This window comes from Artemia sp. Qi Xiang Cuo, chromosome 15 (genome assembly GCF_049724085.1).
Source record: "Artemia sp. Qi Xiang Cuo chromosome 15, ASM4972408v1, whole genome shotgun sequence".
Lineage (NCBI taxonomy): Eukaryota > Metazoa > Arthropoda > Branchiopoda > Anostraca > Artemiidae > Artemia > Artemia sp. Qi Xiang Cuo.
This window is the reverse complement of record NC_142808.1, coordinates 49,792,640-49,816,449: the sequence shown is the minus strand read 5'-3', so window position 1 is coordinate 49,816,449 and position 23,810 is coordinate 49,792,640. Positions and strand designations below refer to the sequence as shown.

The 23,810-nt window shown below is 34.8% G+C and overlaps 1 pseudogene; it reads left to right on the top strand.

The window, feature by feature from the left end:
• Nucleotides 1-22,235: 22,235 nt before the first annotated feature.
• LOC148943789 (U5 spliceosomal RNA) lies at nt 22,236-22,353 on the top strand (annotated as a pseudogene).
• The last annotated feature ends 1,457 nt before the right edge of the window (nt 22,354-23,810 follow it).

The window sequence follows — 23,810 nt, the reverse complement described above, 5'->3', positions numbered from 1 at the left end:
TTGATTCAGAGTTCAGAGAGTTAAGAGCAATTCAATCGGATAAAATAAAGGATTAAATCTGGACAGCTTGCGTAACCAATTTTTTACCTGTGTGTGGCTTTGTGCCAAAATTGTGAATATCTTTTTCGAAAACAAGAAAAATAACTTATTGCTTTGTTACAAAACTAGATCAATTAAGGACTACATTTGTACATTTACAAGATCCAAAGTGTGAAAATGGCAAACCGAACATTAGACGCCGAGAAAATGTAAAATGCCCAGTTTTTGCGAGAAATAAATTTCAAATTGGATTTATTACCAGCGCTTTTGGACAAAGTTAATGCAATTCCTGGACTTTCGGTTAGCATTGCTGCCTTACAAGTACAGATGAATAACATTAGTACACAGCTATCTAGAAATGTTGAGACAAATGAAGAAATTAAAAAAGAGCTGGAAAATGTGAAATCAGACCTAGTAATCATATCTGAACGAGCCAACCAGCCCGAAGCAGAGCAGAAAAGAACAAATTTGATTATTTATAATTATGCTCCGCAACACCACGGCGAGTATACTGTGAAGCAAGAAATAATGGATTTATTAAACCGTGCTATGCCTTCTCTCAAAATAAGTCGATGTGATGTACGTGACATTTTTTAGATTGAAATCAGGGCCAGTAGTAGTGAAGCTAAACTCGGTCGAAATCAGAGACTATATCTTAAGAAATAGTTCCTTATTGAGAAAGGGAGGTCTATTGGTTGCCCCAGATTACACAGCTAAACAAAGAGAAGCCCTTAAACACTTAAAGGAAATTATGAATCTTACACAGAATGACGGCCGTGATGCAATGCTGCGAGATGACAAGCTGTTTATCCAAGGCCGACTATTCAGGTACGATGGAAAGGCTGTGATTGAGGTTAAATGTAACTTGGTACCAGATAAAAATCTTGGTCCACTCCCTAGTGCTAGACTCCAAAACTACCCTGCTGTTATCCCGATGGGGCTAGATAGTGATGCCAGTAATAGCGATGCCGAGACAGTGATACCATCAACAGCCTATTCTCAGGCAGTATTGGCAACTAAAAGACCTGCTAGTGCTGTTATAAGCCCTAATGACCTACATCGACCAGGCATTCGTAACCTGGCACTCGGAGGAAACCATTCTCCAAGAAAAGGACTTAACAGAAGACCTCGCAGTGGTTTTCCCCGTAATTTTGTTGATAATAGTCAGCGAGTGCTAACAGATATTAATAGTCACAGTCGTGAGTATTAACATTTTGCCTTTTATTAAAGAGAGGCCAGGAACGAGGACCTCCAAGAAATGGCTAGTGATATTAATGCAATGACAGAAAGCACAGACGCATAGGAAATAAATAGCCATATATTGGGTTTAGTGTCATGGAACGTACAAGGACTACGTGATAAGCTACCTTATTTATATGATGAATTACTTTCGTTTGATGTGATTTCGTTTATTGAAAAATGGAACGATCATTCTCCTATATCCCATCTCCCAGGGTATTTGGTTGAACAGGTTGTGTGTAAACCAGCAAGAAAAAATAGACATTATGGCGGTATTTTGGTTTTGATTAAATCATCAGCTATTGATGGTTATGAAAGAGTTAATAGTAGATCTGAAAATTTACTTTGGCTGAGTATTTGTTTTAAATGTGGGAAGAGATTAATTTTGGGCGTTGTGTATATCCCTCCACAAAATAGTTCTTATAATAGAGAAAATACTTGGGAAATTTTAGATGATGAATTGTCGCTAAGACAAGAAAGTTATAGTGATTTTGAGTGCGTTTTGATGGGGGATTTCAATGCTTATACCGGCGTTGAGGTTGAGGTTCCAGATTTATTAATCCCAGATTTAGCGGATTTGGTCCCAATTTGTTGTAGATTACCGCGAAGTAATAAGGATGAAAAAATAAAAATAAATGTTTGGGGAAGAAAGCTCCTGGCGCTTTGCTGGGACCATGGTCTGATCATTACGAATGGAAGGTTTGGAAATGATAAGGGTTTGGGCGAGTTCAATTTCCTTTCGGGCCCAACTCAAAGTGTTTTAGATTATGTGCTGATTAATACAAAATTTGGACCTGAATTGATTGATATTGATGTCCTAGGTTTAGTTGGATCCGATCATAGAGCTAGTAAGCTTGAGCTGAACACTGGGAAGCTTCAGAATGTTGTTCCTCGAGTTAGAAATTTATCTAATGGGGAGCTTAGATTAGAGGGCTTATGAAAAATAATTAAATATGATTTAAATGATAATGATTTTGAAAAATTTAAAAGGGAGCTTATGAAGTTGCATTTAACAAATAAGTTGAAAGCGTAAGAATAAGATGGAAAAGATATACATGGTATAATTATGGAGTTAAATGAAATAATTTGCTGTTGTGCAGCATCGTGTAATCTGAATAAAAATGAAAATAAAAACGAGCGATTTTTTGATTTGGAGTGTAAGTTAATGAAAGAAAAGGTCAGATATTTATTGAGTCTTTTAAAAGAATGTGATAAACCTGAAGAGCAAAGTTTAAGATTTGCCAAATATAAAGATAAAAGAAGAGATTATAAAAGGTTAATTAAAAGCAAAAAAAAGGAGTTTCAGATTAAGAAGAAACTGATATTGCAAATTATTTTAGAAATAAAGATTTTAAGAAATTTTAGGGTTATATAATGAATGATATTGGAAATGAAAAAAGAAAGACACAGGTGGCTCCGGACGCCAACTCATGGCCTGATTACCGAGAAAGCATGGAAGGTGATTGCGCAGAATTACAGGAGGTAACACATACCACAGAGATGGTTGTTTATCCCATGAAGGAACATGATTATGATTTAGTAGGGGAAGTGAGTAATGATGAGGTCAAGTTTGTCTTCAAGAATTTAAAAGGAGGTTCGGCTGCGGGTGTTGATGGTGTACCAATAACGTTATTTAAGAATTTTCTTTCAATTTTTATGTCGATAATTGTTTTCCTTTGGAATAAGGTGTTAACTTCAGGACAATGGCCAAATGAGTGGAAGAGATCATTGCTTATGCCGCTTTTTAAGAGACGTAACCCTAAGTTGCACATAAATTATCGTTTAATAGCGCTAGTCCCTGCTTTAAGTAAGATAATGGAGAAAATACTAGATACAAGGCTTTCTAAATGGTTATATAAAAATAATATAATACATGAACAACAAGGAGGTTTCAGAACAGGGTACAGGACGGTAGATGCAATATTTCTTTTAAGGGCATTAATTGATAAATACGGAAAGGGAAAAACTTGTCTTTATGTGGGATTTCTGGACCTCCACAAGGCGTTCGACAGTGTCGACAGAGAGCTATTAAAGGATACCCTGGTTAGAATTGGCCTCCCTCATTTGTTCGTGAGGTTGATAGTGAGTATGTATATTTGTGTAAGTGGAATCGTGCTAGTTGGTAACAGGTTTTCTAGGTTTTTTAATATTAAGCTGGGTGTAAAACCAGGCAGCACTCTTTCTCCTAAATTGTTTAATATTTTTATAAATGATGTTGTTGATTATCTAGAGAATAGATGTGCTCCGAATGTTAGTCTAGGGACCCATAAACTATCACTACTATTATTTGCAGATGATATATTGCCTTGGTGGCTAGCACACCGCAAGATCTGCAGACGCTTTTGAGTCTTATAGATGATTATTTGCAGATGAAAAAACTAAGGCTGAATGTTGAAAAGAGTGAAGTTGTTATTTTTTAAAAAAGGAAAACAAGTGGCGAAGATAATTATAAATTTAAATTTAATAATGAGGAACTTAAATTAAGTAAAAGAATAAAATATTTAGGATTTGTTTTATCGGAAAATGGAAGTTTAAAGAGTCATGTTGATGAACTAATTAATAGAGGCAAAGTGGCCATGTCTGCAATTTTTAGAAATCCGACGATAATGGGAATTAAAAACCTAAAAATGCACAAAAGAATATTTATTACAAAAATTTTACCAGTATTAGAGTATGGAGCGGAGATTTGGGGTGGAGAAGCGGCACAGAAGTTGGAGTCCCTCCAGCTCCAGTATTATAAAAGACTATTTGGATTACATCAGACAACTCATTCACAGGTTCTGAAAGGTGATATGGGCCTGTTTTCGTTAAAACTACGTAGGTCTATTTTGATGCTTAGATTTTGGTTGAAGATCATTAGGTGCAACGAAGACAGACTAGTAAGTGCTGCTTATTATCAGATGTTGAGCTATGATTCGAAAAGGTCGTGGCCATCCCAAATAAGGTCATTACTAGAAAGTGTGGGAATGGCTTACTTATGAAATGACGGTCTTGGTTCCCCTGATCTACCAACACATTTAGTAAGACAGGTACGATTTATCTTAGAGGGTTAAGAAATTCAGTATTGGCAAGGGCTGGTTTTAAGTTCTGCTACATTGAATCATTATAATCAGGTTAAACCTAGTTTTGGAGAAGAAATTTATTTTAAATTTAATTTACCGGCTATGATTTTATGTCGAAGGATTCAGCTTAGGGCGAATTGTCTTCCAATCCAGAGCAGACAAATGGTGTTCGACAGAGGGATAGTACATCCTGATGGTCTGTATGTGTGTCCTCTTTGTAGGGATGAGGACGAAGATTTGGACCATTTTCTCCGAAAGTGCCCGGTGCTCTCTGATTTACGGGAAATTTACTTAAATAGGATTGTTTTGGTGCTTACAAATATCTTTCAAAATAGTAATCCAACCACAATATTTCGTTTTTGTGCGTAAATAGAGAAGGGATTAAAAAGAAGGAAATGTTTTTACAATTGATAATTATTAATTATATGGAATTAAAGTTATTTTTTTTTGGTATTGTACCAGAAGGTATTTTTCGCTATGTATTCATGTTAATGTGTGTTTGTAATTTGCTCTGTTGTAATTTTTCTATTTTCATATTTTTTGTGTGTATATGGCTCTTGGGCTTTTTGAAATACACGATCTATCTATCTATATATATATATATATATATATATATATATATATATATATATATATATATATATATATATATATATATATATATATATATATATATATATATATATATATATATATATATATTTTAAAGTTATAGATACTTATATACGAATATAAAATAGAGATACTTACTTCTTTGCAGGAATTCCATGCAAAAATATCCTCACACCACGGTTTTTTCCGCTGCTTTGGCAGCCATCGACAATACATCTCGTATACACAAAGTATAAACACATACAAAGTACTGACAAAACTCTCAAAAAGTGACCCCGCGTACCTCTAGCGCCTCTAGAGGGGAAATGTTGTACTACTTAATCACTCCGAGCCAATAAATTATGCTAAGTGTGATTCAGACGACGACCGGGTGACCGGGAAATTTTCGAATATTAGCAGGTTGAAATTAAACAGTAAATCCTGCGATATGGATATGAAGAAGAAGTATTGTGCTCAGGGGCACCAATTAGGGGGGGGGCCGGGAGGGCCATTCCCCCCCCGAGACTTTGAAAATTACCTTCTTATTTGTATTTCACAGCTATTTTCTATTAAACCAGCAACTGGTCCAATAAATACGACCAACAAACTGGTGCCCTAATTATATAATCTTGTTTTGAAATGTCTAAGAGCGAGCGCGTCTACACTATTTTATTTCCGAGTAGGGTTCGTTCAAAACTAAGCTTCATGTGGTCAGTACCCGTTTCGTTATTGTTCTTGTAAAGAATTCGTTGTAAACTATGAGTTTTGTATATTGCCTTTTTAGTAGCTGGGAAAGGAAATGTGTTCTAGGGTTTCAAGGGGGTTTTGTTCAGCAGATTCTTGACATTGTTGAATAGTTTATGGGATGACTAGTCCCAGTGGAGTGTATGGGACTGTCGTGAACAGGAAATGTAAGTGATTGGCTTATGGAGTTTCTAAGCGGGGTAGTTTCACCTTGTAGTATGGGAGTGATTTTCTAATTGAGTTTCTACGTGATTCTTCAGTTCTCCTCTTGCCCTGTCTGAGTGATGTCCTTGTCTACTGCTCGTTTAACTATGAGTAAAAAGCGACAACAAACTTTGGATTTTTTTTTCGGTGAAAATGCGGAAGAAAAATGAAGAAACTTTAATGCAAGAAACTGGCAATAGTGTCAGCTCCCAAAGTCTCGGGTTAGTTGAGATAAATTCCCCCACCTGTGAAAGAATTTCGGAAACAAGCGGAACAATAAATGGCTCAGATCAACATGAAAGTTCGGTCTGCATTGCTAAACCCCTTGCAGGTTCCAGTAGCAGTCAAGAAACTCTCTCAGATATCTCTAGGACGCGTCACGACAAACCAGCTCAACCTATTCTTGAGAGATATCCGGCTTCCACTTCTAACGGAAGGAAATTCATGTGCACATTACTATAAGATTTATGAATGGATTGAATACTCAAAAAACTTGAATTCCGTGTTTTTTTTGCTTGCCGCCATTTTTCTATGGGGACTCTAAGGGCTGGAGAAACTGCTGGAAAAAGGGTTTTCATTGAGTCAGGATTTTGCAAGTGGAAAGACAGTTCTGCTCTATTAAAGCAACATGATGGTTCTGAAAGACATAGGAATTTTATGTCAGCATGGACAGAATTTAAGATAATAAGTACTGATACTTCGAAATCTATAGCGAATGCCTTAATTCAATCCAGATCTCAAAAGGTTCAGGAAAATAGAGATCATGGGAAGTACATTTTTCGCGTTATTTGCTTTCTTGGCCGCCAGGGTCTTGCTTTGAGGGGTCATGACGAATCAGAAACATCTGCAAACCAGGATAATTTGGTTGAATTGATGGAGGAAATGTCTAAAGGCGACGAAAAGCTGAAGGTCAAGTTACAGCGCCGATATGGTCACTATTGCAGTCATCAGCACCAAAATGACACAGTTACACTGATAAGAAATGCCTTGCGCCAAGATATTATTTCAGAAGTAAAGTCAGCTAATTATTTTGCTATTCTTGTCGACGAGACAAAAGACGTTTCTAGAAAAGAACAATTAGCGATCCTACTCAGGTACATATCAAATGGAAAAGTAGTGGAGCGACCAATCGGCTGCTATCACATGCACAAATTAGACGCTGAGAGCTTATCCACCTCGATTTGTGAAACTATGGAAAAGCTTGGTGTAGATTCAATGCTGTGTATTGCCCAATGTTATGATGGCGCATCCGTTATGAGTGGGGAATTTAACGGAGTTCAAGCAAAGTTTAGGGAGATGGTGCCACATGCAGTTTATGTACACTGTCACGCCCACAGATTAAACTTGGTTTTGACTGACTGCCTAAAAAATATCAGCAAACTTTCTGAATTTTTCTCTGTGGTGCAAAGACTTTACGCATTTATATCATGCAGCAATACACGTCACGAGCTATTTGTGGAATCCCAGCGTATTAGCTGGCAAAAAGTCTGGGAGCTAGAGAGGACCGTCCAGACTCGCTGGTTTTACGCAGTCCGCTCTATTTCGAAGGTGAAGGCCAGATTTGATTGTATTGTTGCTGTGCTTGCCGCAGTCTCTGATAGTTCCAACGGCGAGGCAGCGTGTGAAGCAAAAGGACTACTCGACAAAATCAACTCTGCCTCTTTTGTTTCAAATTTACACATAATGGAAAAAGTATTAGTCTTTGTAAATTGTTTATCAGAGCAACTTCAATCCGGAAGTTTGTTGATTTATAAGGCACTTGCACTGATTTCTGAGACATATGAGACACTCCAAAAGCTGAGAAATGATAATTAACGGAACAACTTAAGCAAAAACATATAACTCAATTCTTGGCTTTAAACGATATCCAGGAATCGAAATCTCCACAATCTAAAACCAGTGCTCGAAGTAAGAGAAGTCAAGCCATTTCCATTTGTCTCAAAGACTTTCTTTCAAACTCAACAACTGGTAAACGCATTATCAGTTAGCCAGTTGAATCATACTGCAGTAAACTTCTGTATTTTGAGGTAATAGATCGTTTCACGAGTGAGATGGACCAACGTTTCATGCAGAATATGCCTCTGCTCAACCTTTGATGTTGCTGCTGTTGCAGTTGAAAAACTTACATGAAACTTGATGAAACTTATATATTTTAAATCAGCATTTAAATGGAATTCTTTTAATGCATCTATTTGTATCAAAATACTATTGTGTAGAGTTTTGGCTACCATTAAGCCGGGTTGTTCCTTGCTTACAGATCGTTACCCAAAACGGTTTTATCGAAGGAGTAATTGAACCTTCAGTGGAAAGAAAGTAAGTTAATGGTTATAGCTATATTTTTGAAAATTATTGACATTTTTGCCTATATTGTATACTCATTGCTGAAAGAATAGTGAACGAATTCGCGCGCGACTTTGCTTCGCACTATGAAGAGAACAGCTTTCGAACTTCCCCTCGTTTTGTTTCTCCGTCACTGGAGTACGATAATTAGCAATGACCAATTGTAATTTTTAAGCAGGACGCTGGCTGAGCCTTAACCTTGAATGAAAACTTGTCAATACTCTGGATGATATTAAAATATTTCATTTTTATTTTTAAGGTGCTGTATTTGAATTGGAAGACTGGATGAGCATGACCACTGATCTAATAAAGCTCTTGCCAATCTTGACCCCCCAAGTGTTATCTCGTGTTCGGTTCTTGGCATCTGAACTTGCAGCTGCTATCGGTTCTGACAACTAACATGGTAAGATTGAGGCCCTTAAATTGTTGTTACATTTGTACCACCCCCCCCCCCCCTAATTTACCCCCTGGTTTCATAGAGTATTCCTTTTTGTCTTGTTCATGTACCCAAATGTGTTGCCTTTCCCAATTTGCTTACAGAAATACCCTAGTGTTAGGTGTTTTCTCTGACTATTCACTCACTAATTTACAGCTAAGTCCCTTCTATCAGTCTTAGTTTTTAGATTTCATTTTTTAGCCGCATTAGTATTGCAGCGGTCCTACAATATCCATCCATCTCTTATATAGATATATATATATATATATATATATATATATATATATATATATATATATATATATATATATATATAAAAAAATATATATATATATATATATATATATATATATATATATATATATATATATATATATATATATATATATATATATATATATATATATATATATATATATATATATATATATATATATATATATATATATATATATATATATATATATATATATATATATATATATATATATATATATATATATATATATATATATATATATATATATATATATATATATATATATATATATATATATATATATATTAACGTAAATATCTTTGCTCATCCTGTATTTGTTCTATATTTTAATAAGTAGTTCTGCGTTCTCTGCGCTTGATAGGAGGATAGGATAGGAGATAGGAAATAGTGCAGAAAGTGAGACAGGTATAAAATATAATGTCTTTGAGGTACTGTGATTTAATTCTGATATTTTATGAGTCAGTAATGCTTTGTTAATTAATATTGCCTATGGCTTTGTTAGTTTTCGTGTGTTAAAAGTTTCTATAGGGGGCTTGAAATGGAAAGTAAAGAGGATATTTCGATAAGTGTTTGTACATTTCTCTTTTCTCAACCCAGTTTTCTTTTTTTTTTTTTTTAGGTAGATCAGCTCCCGAATCCCAAGCTGAGATAGGTACGCCAAAAACTAGTCGCGAAATAAACGGATCAACATTAAGCACGCCCAGAAATGAAAGAAATGCAAAAATTGATATGACCGACCATGCAATATTTTCATCTCCAACATCAACCAATACAAATCAGTCAACCAACGGGAGGAAATATACCCGACGAAAGCTGGCATTAAGTCGGACAATAAAGCGCCAAGAGAAGAAAATAAAACGATGTAAAAGGTCACTTATCGCGTTCAAAGTACAATAAAAAATGCGAAGACAGGTTTTGAATCCGAACAAGAAGCATTACATTTTGTTGAGAGTCACCTATCCGGAATCGCGCTTTCTATATTTAAGTGCCAAATTTGAAGATCCATGATAATAAAACAATTTACTGAGGAAGAAAAAAGAACGGGCTTGGTGTTTTTTTTTTCCTATCTTCGAACGGGTAGAAAAAATTGCTTCGTGAGAAAATTTTCTATCTTCCATCGGTGCATACTTTACAGAGGCGTCTTACGAGTGTCGAAGTGGTAGAAGGTCTTAACAAAAGTGTTTTTGTGATGCTGAAGCAAAAAACTGCAGGAATGGATGAAACAGAAATATTTTGCACCATTACCGTTGACGATGTATTTTGCACCAAAACCGGAATGCAGTATGATCGTAGCCGTGATAGGGTAGAAGGACTTGGTCTGTTAGGACCCTTCAAATACGCTACAGTGGTCATGTTGCAGGGACTAAAAACGCACTGGAAACAACCACTTGCGTATTTTTATAGCGTTTCAGGCTTCAAAGGCGAGAAACTAAGATATATTATTTTTGAGGCGATAGATAGGTGTAAACAGGTAGGGATTACCGTAAAGGCAATAATTCCAGACCAGGGTGGAAACTACCGAGGATTAAAAAAGGATCTCGGTGTCACGAAAAAAATTCCTTTTTTTCTTAGAAATGGTGAAAAAGTGTATTTCATTTACGATCCCCCTCAATTGTTGAAAAGTGTCCGAAACAATCTCTTAAAGTATGATATCATTTTAAGTAAGCAGTGGCAGGCGTCTTGGAGAGACATTGTGTGTTTTTTCAAGGTGGATCAATGTCATCGATTTAGGACAGCGCCGAAACTTCAAAAGCGTAATATATGTCCAACGAGTCTCGACAAAATGAGGGTTAAAGTCGCTACTCATGTTTTCAGCCCCTCAGTGTATGCTGGGATCAATTTTTACGTGAGTAAAGGTTTGTTACATCCGAAGGCCGCAGGAACAGCAAAGGTTGTAAATTTCTTTGATAATCTGTTCGACTGCGTTAATTCTCTTGAATTTTTAGAAAAAAAAAATGTATAGACGCCAAATTTGTAAGAACAGCGCATCATTCCAGTTTTTGAAGTCGGCCAGTTCATTTTTAGGTGATTTAAAAATTTTTAATAGTGTTGGGAAAGATGTTGGGAAAACAATCTATTGCATAGAGGGATGGCAGCTGACTATTTTTGCCATCCCCGGTCTATCAGAAGATTTGATGAAGCATGGGTTTAAATATGTTTGTACGAGGAGACTTAACCAGGATAGAGCGTTTCTACGGCTTACTACGACGCTCTGGGGGTTTAAACGATAAGCCTACTACGTCGCAATTCTCCTGCCTTTACAAACAAGCAACGTTTAGAAGCTTTTCGGTTTCTTCAAATTCGACGGGGAATTGTGAAGCACTTTCTTTCCATCAATCTCTTTTATGCGAAGTTTTTTCATTAGTTAACCCTCATGTAAAATCCAGATATGGACCCCACTGCCCCCCCCCCCCAATAAAAAATAATGCTGAAAACATCAAGCCCCTGTATGAATTGTATCTGCACCAACCCCGTCGTGGCAATTGCTTTTATTTTATCGTACGAATCCTGCAAAATACTGTAACAGTAGTAGATTTTTTTCGGCTTTTCCACAAACATTTTATCGCAATTTTTAATTATTTTAGTTAAGAGTGTTGTTTTGCCTGACATTGATGGCCCACACAGAAACGATCTGAATGGTGTTTTAAATTGATACATGTTCCCTTCAAAAGTTCAACTAGACAACTAACTGTATACTGTGGCTGTCTAATGACTAAATAATTTCCCTATTACTACTAGTCCGTTCAAGAATGAGAAGAAGAAGACGAATAAAAAATCATATTTTCTTTTATTATACGAATAAAAGTAACAACACTTAAAAAATACTACATTGAAAAAATCACATTAAACATGAAAAAATTACACTTTTTTTTAAATTTATTTATAATAAAAAATACAACATTTACATAGGCACTAGAAAAAACACTTTAATAAATACACTTTTTTTTCTCTTTTATTTATAAGAAATACAACATTTATTAGAATAATGCACTTGAAATAATATCACTTTTATTTAGTGCCTTTTAAATGGGGTCACCCCGAGGGTGGCCGCGGGGCCCGAATTATGTGGGGTAAGAATGCGTAGACCCGTCTATTTTTACGACGTAAAAATATTATTTAACCTTCGTAAAGACCTGTGTATTATAATAACTAAAGCAGACAAAAGCAATTTACTTTTTCTCCTGGATACGATTGATTATGAGAACAAAATTTATTCACACTTAAAAGACAAAACTATATATTCAAAAATAACTCTCGATCTTAGTGATCACGGTTTGTTAATAAAATTATAAATGAATTAAAGAATCTAAGACAGAATGGTTAAACCACCCTACAATTATACAATTGAATTTTCACCCATGGTAGCTTTTGTCCAAAATTTTGCGGTTTACCGAAATTATATAATCATGGTATTGCCTTAAGGCCTATCGTAGCATGCACGAAAGCCCCCGCTTCCAATATTAGAAAATGGTTATGTACAGCCTTCAAACCTTTACCTTATTCCCAAAAATCCTACAGAAATAATTTGGTAGATTTAGTTGAAAAACTTGAAAATGAAAGTATTTCAGAAAATACAATAGTAAGTAGTTTTGACATAGTTTTTATGTATACAAATATTTATGTGGCAATTTCAGTAATTCTTGAAAAAAAATAGAATAAAATTTTCATTTAATCTAAGATTCTAAAGCAGGAATACATAGCGTGGTTTTAATGGCCTTAGTTAGACTTTGTAATAAATATTCAATGTATTTTCAGTTCCATAATTCTTTTTATCAGCAAATAAAGGGTTTACCAGTGGGGATATCTCTATCCGGATTACTGGCAAATATTTTTGTAGAATATATCAAAAATTGGGCTTTAACTTCACATCTTGCTTGTTTAAATAAGAGGGCACGGCGGAATGGGGTTATTATGAAAAATATACCAAAAAATAGCCTAAAAACGCTTATACCAAAAATTAAAACGGCACTATAAAACAAGAAGATGAAGTCTATTAAATTTGGATTTGAACTTCAGATTTCCCGAAAAGTGCCATCTAGCGAGCAAAAGCCACAAAAACCGTTTTCAGACGTCATTTTCCGGTATCCTTTGTGTTGTTTGGACTGCTGTTGTTTTAGCATTAAGACCAGGGTTGCCACCACTAGTGACTTATCACTATTTTTAGTGATTTCTTATGTTGCCTAGTGATTTTTCCCCAAAGACTCATTGGCCTGTAAAGAAGGGGGAAGACAAATTAGTTACTTACTCAGAGATGAAAAACAAAACAAAATTTAAAATGATCACTTACTCACAGACATAAGAGCAAAAGGAGAAGAAAAGAAAACATAGATAAAATAAAACTAAAGGAAAAAATAGAATAAATAAACTAAATTAATTAAGTAGATTAAATAGACTAAAAAAAATAATAATAATAATAAAATAATAATAACTTAAATACATTCTAAGACGATAAACTTGGAAAAATTTAAAAAACATAATCTCTCTGTTTCTTTCCAAACTGAACAAAATGTTGAACATTTTTCAAACAGTTCGTGGTAACTAATTGTAAGTAAGGAGCAACCCGGCTCAATGGTAAACGAAACTCTAAAAAACTGATTTTGATACCAATAGATACATCAAAAGAATTAAATTTTAATGCTGATTTCAAATATATAAGTTTCATCAAGTTTAGTCTTACCCATCAAAAGTTACGCGCCTGAGAAAATTTTGCTGATTTTCGAAAAAAGGGGAAAGACCCCCTAAAAGTTAAAGAACCTTGATGAAAATCACACCATAATATTTCGTATCAGAGAACCCTACTGTAGAAGTTTCAAGCTCCTGTCTACAAAAATGTGGCATTTTGCATTTTTTTTTTTCCAGAAGAAAGATCACGGATGCGTGTTTATTTGTTTTTGTTTTTTTGTTTTTTTCCCAGGGGTGATCGCATCGACCCAGTGGTTCTAGAATATCGTGGGAGGTTTCAATGGAACAGAAATTAAAAGTTCTAGTGGCCTTTTTAAGTGACCAAAAAAAATGAAGGGCAACTAGGCCCCCTCCCACTCTCATTTTTTCCCAAAGTCACCCGATCAAAATTTTGAGATAGCCATTTTGTTCAGCAAGGTCAAAAATATGATAACTATATCTTATAGAATGACTTAATCGCCCAAGGTCCCCGGGGGGAGGGCTGAAAGTTATGAACTTTACCCAATGTTAATATAGTATTGGTTATTGGAAATTATACAGACGTTTTCAGTGGGGATTTTTTCTGGTAGTGGGGTGGGTGGGTCAGGGGTTAGGTGGGAGGATCTTTCATGAAGGAAGTTTTCATGGGGGAAGGGACATTGCTATGAAGGGGGTGCCCGATTTCCCAGCATTATTTAAAAAAAGATCAGAAATTAAATTAAAAAAAACAAGTTTTTGAACTGAAAGTAAGGAGCAACATCAAAACTTAAAACGAACAGAAAATATTACCTATATGATTGGGTTCACCCCCTAGTCAATACCTCGCTCTTTAAGCCAAAGATTTTTTAGTTCTTTCATAAGAGCTATTTATTCTGATTGTTGGCCTTTGTTATTAAGGGGTCATTTTTAAAGAATTGCAACACAATTCGAACTTTAGCTTAAAAAGCTTGGTATTGACTAGGGGGCGAAACCCCTAATATACGTATTAAAAATATATGAATATAGAAGTTCGTTACGTTAGTTAATTCGTAAGTTATGTATATTTATTACTAATAAAAACGTTCGTAAATAAAATTAAACAAAGTTCGAGAAAGCCATTTAACCAAATAAAAGTAAAATTAATATGCAGATTTTGTTTCAATTATCCATGTACGGTGAGCCAAAATTGAAACCTATATTAATTCAAAAACGTTCAAAAATTAAATAAAAAAAAGTTTTTTTAACTGAAACTAAGGAACGACATTAAAACTTAAAACGAACAGAAATTATTCCGTATATGAAAGGGGCTGTCCCCTCCTCAACGCCTCGCTCTTTGCGCTAAAGTTTGACTTTCTCACAACTCTATTTTTTTAAACAATAAAATACTTTAGCGTAAAGAGCGAGGCGTTGAGGTGGGGACAGCCCTTTTAATATACAGAATAATTTCTGTTCGTTTTAAGTTTTAACGTCGTTCCTTACTTTCAGTTAAAAAAAACTTGTTTTTTTTATTTAATTCAACTCAGGAAAGGATAAAACTGACCCTGTACTGGGTAATGGTGTCTATAGAATCCCGTGCTCATGTGGACAATTTTATATTGGTATGACCCATCAACAACTAGGTGAACTTTTGCATGAACACAAAATTTCAATAGATAAGTCCCTGAGATTGAAAAATAACAATGACAACTTTGATTTGGCATTGGCTCTGCATATTTTCAAAAATCCGACCCATCTGGTTTTGTTTGACAAGACAACCTTAATATCTACTGTAAATGGCCTACCACAAACTTTTAAAGAGGTAATTGAGATAAAAAAAATTACATAAACCGAAATTTAGCAATAAATAGAGATACTGGAGATATTTCATTAAGCCTAATTTATGACAGTTTAATTTTGAAGGACTCAATCAATATTTTCGCCTGGTATAACTTAAAAAAACCTATTTGCACATCAAATGATGAACAAATTTGTTCATCATTTGGCCAGCTAAAGCTATAGAAAAACAAACGGCTATTGCTCAATCATCTTGGTAGATTTCTTTTTCATTGACTCCAAACTGTTTCTTATTTAGTTTCTGTTCTGTCGTTGTCAAGTAAACTTCGAAAGGTTCAATTTTCGTCGGTTTCTTTTTCTTTTCTTTCTTTTTTGTTTAGCACTGAGGACGACTCGGCGGAGGTCCTTGTCAAAATATTTGCTTATTTCTTCTTCTTCATGGTTCACCACTGGCTGACAAAATCCTCGTTTTTTCAATCTGACCTTATGCAAGGAGTAAATGGAACTTGAACATGATTTGTCATATTGCGAAGATTATAATTATTATGATCAGAGGTAAAAGATAGCCGGACACTTAGGGGCCGGGGGAGGTCACCATGAAGCTGAGGAAAAGTTAAGCATGCACATGAAAGAATGTATAGTGACTCAAGATCATGCAATGGGATAGCTAATGAGTGATTAGTTTCCTGAATAAGGTGTCTAGCTTTATTGTAAACCTTAGAAAGTGGTTTTAACAGTGAAGGAAATGTTGACATCCATACTATTGGACAGTAAGAAACGTAAGATTGGATCAAGCAGTGAAAAGGGATTTTCAAAATTGATCCAGGAAAAGTGTGTCTAAGTTTCCTTAAAATACCGAGACTCCTGCATATCTTCATTTTAATAAAATCCATGTGACGTTTGAAAGACATGTTTTCATCAACAATAGTGCCCAAAAAAAGAACTTAGATCTATGAATCTTAGATCTTAGATCTATGAATTATCCCATTTGGCTGGTGAATTTCTGATAACTGGGGATAAACCTGAGAAACACACGAAAAAATAAAAAACTGGACTTAAAAAATTTAGGATAAGATGATTAGCATCAAGCCACAAAATTACCCTCCCAAACAAATTTTCAAATTTAATAGATCAGATTTCCAAATTTAATTATTATTATAATTATAATATAAATATATTATTATAAAATTATATAATAATAACATAATTATATCATTAACCATAAACTAAAGTATTATATTTTCATCATATTTTTACACATTTCATTAGCATTAACCCAACTTTTCTTCTTGGTTATGTTCCGTATAACATATTGGTTATGTTCCGAATGTGAAGTACCTCTTTTTTATTAAAGAAGTAATAAGACCAATGCTTATCGAACTTTGTGAAAAGTGGGATAAATATTTCCATGAAAATTTAAAAAGGCTATTTTTAAAATTGTCGCTGATGTCCAAGTAATTATACCAGCTCAACTAGAGTGAAAAGAAAACAGTTTCTGTATCTATTGGAAAAAGAAACTGAGGTTTTAAATGGACAAAGAAACAAAATTAAAAAGGAAACGCAAATTTTTCGATTTGATCATCGATAACCAATTTTTGGTGCTTGGGGTATAAACCAGTGATACCAGTTCCGGAAAATACAAAGATGAAGCAATGATTTTGTTATATTCTCTGCATAAAGATCCAAAAGAAACATTTTTCAAGATTTTAAGTGTAATTTTCGCTTGAGAAAAAACAAAACGTCAATCTAAAGGTAATTGTCAACATCTAGGGAGTAATTTTCCCTATCTTGTAGGTGCACCTGCATAGAACATGGTAAAGAAACAAAAAAATTATTAATTACAAAGATAAAGAGTATTATAATACTAGTGATTTCTATTGAAAAATTTAGTGATTTATTTGTTAGTTTAGTGATTTATTTACCAAGAATCTAGTGATTTATTTTTTCAACGGGTGGCAACCCTGGTCAAGATCGAATTAAGATAACAGACTGTTTTGAATGGTATGTTTATCTCTTAGCTATCTCATCAGGGTCCTATATTCAAGACTAACCAAATTGCGAGTAGACATAGTATTGACAAATATAATTGCGGGTAATTTGGTGGTAGGACCCAATGTTGCAAATATTTATAGTAGGTAGAATATAGCTATACAGGTGGTAATTATTTAGAGCTATACAAAGGACGGTATTGTTTAGTCTAGATGTTACTAGATGGCTTCCTTGATTTTTTTTTTTTTCTTGGAGCTTGGAGTTTTGAGTCTTACTAGTTTCCCATTCTCTTGGTTCACATCTATCTGCCAACTAAATTGCTATATGTGATGATTTTTCACAAATTCAGCATGTAATCCTGCAAGGGCTTTCCTGTACACTAATGAAATTCCATTCCCAGTGACACCTCTGGGAAGCTTAAATGGACAGTCTTTAGGGACAATGAACTCCTATTGCCAACTAATGGGTCGTGATGGGAGCAGCAGTATTCCGAGGGTGGGGAGGAGTGTGTTAACCCTAAGTTTCTGACCATTTAGTAAATTTTTTATCAAATTGTTATTTATTTTCGTCCATTTCCAAATTTGGTGGTTTAGCCTGCTGATTTGGTTCCTGTTAATAGCCAAATTTGTTAGATCTTGTAGTTCCATCAAATTTGGTTGTGATTTAACATTGTTATTTGGCTAATCATTTTGTAATATCAGGCCAATTTAAACATTTGTAAACACAAAAAAAAAGAATGAAAAAGAAAACTCCAAGGGAAAAAGATCCTTCGTAGTGCTAAATTAAAAAATTCTGCTGCTTTCTGACATACTGATATTTATTTTTAGTCACTTAAAAGATGGAGATGGCAGCTCTGAAATTCTAGATTTGAAAATTCTATTCTATTGTGAAATTGACTGTCCTTAATGGTCATCAGAAAATGTTTGGTGCTTCACGGCATAACATTGCTTTCTAAGGTTATTTTCTTTCCTTACATTTTCGTTCCTTACAATTTTCTTTCCTTATTTTCTGAGAAGCAAATACAAGGAAAAATGGATGAACTAGTGGTAAATCCCATAACTTTTTAGGCACTTTATGCAAGAAAATGTTATTTCGGATCGTTCACCTAGTCTTTTAATTAGTATTTTAACAAAAATACAAAAGATGGTTTCAATACAATACAATACAATATAATAACAAAAATACAATACAAAAGATTTTTTTTTTTTTAATTTGGACCCTTCAAGGCGCAATGCCTGGTTTCAAGTTATTTGCTTCTCTAAAATGTGTATCCAGGAGGCAACTATAAGGCATATACACTTTCTAGTGAAGTATTTTAAAATTAGTGCTGCTTCACGGCAGAAACTACTCTTTCCTAAGATTTTTTTCTCCCAAAAAAGTAAACGTTTTTTATTTCAGACGGTTTTTCCCGTTAAAGTCCCGTGTAGGGTCCCTGTAAAGACCTTAAAGTCCTTGTTTTTCCGGTGTACCTATCAGGAGGATCAAAGAGTTCGTGGTAACGAACTGTAAGCAAGGAACGGCGCGGCTCAATAGTAACCGAAACTCTAAAAAATGAAATTTTGATATCAATAGATACATCAAAAGAATCCAATTTTTATGTTGATTTCACATATATAAGTTTCATCAAGTTTAGTGTACCCATCAAAAGTTATCCACCTGAGAAAATTTGCCTTATTTTCAAAAAAGGAGAAAACATCCCCTAAAAGTAATAGAACCTTAATGAAAATCACACCATCAGATTCAGGAAATCAGAGAACCCTACAGTAGAGGTTTCAAGCTCTCCTATCTAAAAAAATGTGGAATTTTGTATTTTTTGCCATAAGAAAGATGACGGATGCGTGGATATTTTCTTACTTTTTTTTGTTTCTTTTTTCCAGGGGTGATCGTATTGACCCAGTGGTCCTAGCATATCGCGGGAGGGTTCATTTGAACGGAAATTAAAAGTTCTAGTAACCTTTTTAAGTGACCAAAAAATGGAGGGTAACTAGACCCCTCCATATTTCATTTTTTCCCAAAGTCAACTGATCAGAATTTTGAGATAGCCATTTTGTTCAGCATGGTCGAAAATATAGTAACTATGACTTTGAGGATGATTAATCCCCCACAGTCCCCGGAAGAAGGGCTGCAATCTATGAACTTTGCCCAATGTTTACATATAGTATTGGTTATTGAGATGTATAAAGACGTTTTCAAAGGGGATTTCTTCTGGTAGTGGTGGGGGGGGGGCTGGGGTCACAGGGAAGATCTTTCCATGGGGAAAGGAACATTGCCATGAAGGGGGCACCGGATTTCCCAGCATTATTAAAAACAAATCAGAAATTAAATATAAAAAATAGTTTTTCAACTGAAAGTAAGAAGGACCATTAAAACTTAAAACAGAAATTATTAAGTTTATGATTCGGATCGCCCCCTAGTCAAAACCACCTTCTTTACGCTAAAGTTTTTCTTAGTACTTTCATAAGAGCTAATAATTAATTCTAATTAACGGCCTTTGTGATTAAGGGATCATTCTTAAAGAATTGGAACACAATTTGAACTTTAGCGTAAAGAGCAAGGTATTGACCAGGGGGCGAACCCCCTAATATACGTAATAAAAATATACGAATATAGAAGTTCGTTACGTAAGTTAATTCGTCAGTTACGTATGTTTATTACTAATAAAAACGTTTTTAAATAAAAATAAACAACTTTCGAGAAAGTCATTTAACCAAAAAAAAGGTAAAATTAATATGTAAATTTTGTTTTAATTATTCATGTACGGTGAGCCAAAATCAAAACCTAAATTAATTCAGAAATGTTCAGAAATTAAACAAAAAAAAACAAGTTTTTTTAACTGAAAGTAAGGAGCGACATTAAAACTTAAAACAAGCAGAAATTATTCCGTATATGAAAGGGGCTGTCCCTTCCTCAATGCCTCGCTTTTTAGGCTAAAGTTTTCAATTGCGTTTTTACAATGTTTCACAGGATGGCATACTGTGTGCTTTATTTTCTCCAAAGTAAAGAAGAGGATCCTTGGATCAGCTGTGCCGTCGTTATCTCAAATATCTGCTCCTACGGAACAGATATTAGACCAAATCGACTGAGTAGTTGAACTTGTAAACGATTTTATGAGGCTGCGTTGCAAGATTTTGATCACCTCATACAGAAAATCAGAGGCATCTTCGTGTTTGAATGATCTCCGCGTTCAATTTATCCCTTGCCGGAAAAAGCTGAAGAGCCTGCCTCCAACCGACGACTCGTTTGCCGTGCATGTGAAAAGGTGCATTTACCAGTGGTCCATTATTCTGCAGGCCCTTATGCCTCGGCCCTCGTACCTTTTCTCCGCTTGATTTTGGATGGGAGATGAAGGACAGACGGATAGTGCCCATTAAATCAACCCTTCCTGCTTGGAAATCCACTATTCAGAAAACTTTACCATATTGAAAGTGTAAAACTTGTGGACAAAAATGTTCATTTGCAGATAGAGGTTGCGATACTTTGTGCTCTTGTTGTGGGAAGCACTGCCAGGCCGAGGCTGATTCAAACGAAGAATAATTATGCATGACTTGAAATGGAGGGATACTTAAAAAAACGTAATGAATTAGGGAATTTGAGTATTAAATAAATAGTGTTAATTCTGACTATGTTTAGTTTCTTTTCCCGCGTCATTGTTGCCATTTTTTATAACTAATCGTGTTAGTTTGTTATGAAGACATTCTATGGCCTCTAGACATTTCTACCTCGTATTTGAGCGGAAAACTGCACCTCAAACTTTGTTGAAGATGCATTTTCTTGCATGAAACACCAAAAGATAATAAAATGTCAAGTTTCGGAGTCTTGCACCTCTCGCAGGCCATTGTCTCTTTAAAGTCTAATAATTTGCAATATCTGGAAATGGACACATTAAAAGGTTACTGTAATTAGTTCTGCGAACAAAATCCATATGAATGTGGCATTTTAAATTCTTTTGGTATGATAATGCTTCTCTGTGTTCTGAAAAATAGAAGCATGTATAAATTCACCTAAATATGTAACTACAAGTAGCATGGATAAATTCACCTAAAAATAGGTATAAATATGCATCGGTAGAATACAAAAAATGCATAGGCACACTATTCGGCACATTAAGATGTCCACGGACCTCTGTCCACACATTGAAAAGTTTTTTCCTCTGGGCCCCTTTTATATGTCACATATTTTTCAAATGAAAGAAAAAAGTATAGAATTTGATGTTGTTAAGACAATAATGGGACATGTAAAATTGATCATTGGACTCTTTTGGAAAAATTAATTTCTTGATAAACTTACATGTTTCAAATATTACAAAAGAATTGTGCCTAAAATCCCAAGCGTATGAGAAAGTTGAGTGTATAATTTATCATTTCGCAGTTTTCTTTATCCTGATGCATTTTGTTTTTGAAAATACTCTGTAATTATTAAATACTGATTTTTGAATTGAACTAGGAATCAAATCAAATTTATGAAACTTAGATTAAGTCACAAAGGCTAGTCTTAAAAAGTGAAATGCCCTTGGTGACCACACACTTCATCAAGTCAATTGCGTTGGTAACATATCAAACTAAAAATTCCTTCACTACAGCTAAGCTTCTTGGAATATTTAAATAGGGGGCCCTTTGGCTATAGCAATTGATCGACCACTCAGTTACATTACAATTGTTTTTTGGCCTAATTACTGAATATTTATGTTATTTTCTGCGGATGTAGTTTTTTTACCATGTCATTAAAGATGCCATCGCATTGCTGCTCATTGAATATGTTTTCCTATCATACGATTTTTTCACCTGCATTTACTTGATTGAAAACTGAATTCCTTATTGCTTTCGAACCTTGTTAAAAAAAGCCGATAAGGATTTACTAGATTTTATTTTTATACTTAAGTCAACTCTAACAATTTTCACAGCTCTGGCCTCTCCTAATATCGATTCAATCTTTCACCTTGTTCTAAAGATTACCTTGGGAAGTGGCTATTGATGAGTCTTAACCAGGGTTGCCACCGTCCGGATTTAATCCCGGTTTTCTGGGATTTTTTTTTTCAGTAAGGGATTTTTTTGTGTCCGTGATTTTTTGTCAGAAAACCGGGATTCTTTGCTAAAAACCAGGATTTTTTTCGTTAAAAGAGGTTTTCAACGATTTTGACTGATAAGACGTAAATGACGTGAGAAGTCAGTACGACCAGTACTTGAAGAAACGGTCTTGATTAGCGGTCAGACAAGTAACCCTGCAAAATGCAGGATAATTGAAGTCATATATAAACAAAAGTTCAATCTTTTCAAAAATTGACAGTAATTGTGAAATGTGGTACACCTTCCAGGGGTTTCTAAATTAGCTATGTTTGTAGTGAAGTAGACAAGATGAGTGTTGTTATTCGCCTAGTTGCCTACAGTTTTTCAGTTTAAAAGTTGCCGGCTAAGTATTTGTTGTTAGCTTTTGCAGGTTACATCCGGGTAAGCTAATTTTAAGCGGGTAAGAGATGCTAGAAGGCACTCTTGGCTCGGTGCAATAAAGAGCCAAGTCCTAGGTGTTCTTGAGTTCCCATTCTCTTATGGCCCTCATTCCTCCTTCTTGTAGGAACAGTATTTTCATTTCAGTTTAGAAGGTTCTTCTAAAATGAGAAGTTTTGAGATCTTATAGGGGTAAATTATTTCATTTGGGGATTCCAGGGGTTTCTTGCCTCATACTGCGAAATATTCTAGTCTCTTTAGCTCCTTATCTTGTTTCTAGACACAACACTCTGTCTGACGAGAGAACGTGATTCAGTTCACAATGCTCTGTGTGAAAGGAAAAGAGAATCAAGAGGCAATTCTCCAGGTGAAGGGAGAACGAGAATCAAGAGAAAACGGTCCGTGAGGAAGGAGAAGCCTGAATGCAAATAACACAAAAACCCTGTGATTTATCATCTCAGAGTTTTATCTTCGTTAATACATTCGCGGAGTTTGAAGTATAATGTTCTGACAGCTTAACTAATTATTCCTTTATCCATATATTAGAATCTTTCAGTGAAGAATACATTCATTTAGTTGATGATTAAAGTGCACTCTGTAACATATTTTGGTACAAGGAATTGGTGTGGTCAGGGCTGGCCCTTGTTTCTATAACAGGCCTTGCTGCAGAACCGTCCTAAATATTACAGAAATCTATTTTTCTCTAGAGGCAGAAGACTTTGTGAGGGGCCCATGAGCCTGTATGGGATTAAATAAAAAAAACAAGTTTTTTTAACTGAAAGTAAGGAACGACGTTAAAACTTAAAACGAACAGAAATTATTCCGTTTATGAAGGGGGCTGTCCCCTCCTCAACGCCTCGCTCTTTACGCTAAAGTTTTATTATTGTTTAAAAAAATAGAGTTGAGAGAGTCAAACTTTAGCGTAAAGAGCGTGGCGTTGAGGAGGGGACAGTCCCCTTCATAAACGGAATAATTTCTGTTCGTTTTAAGTTTTAACGTCGTTCCTTACTTTCAGTTAAAAAAACTTGTTT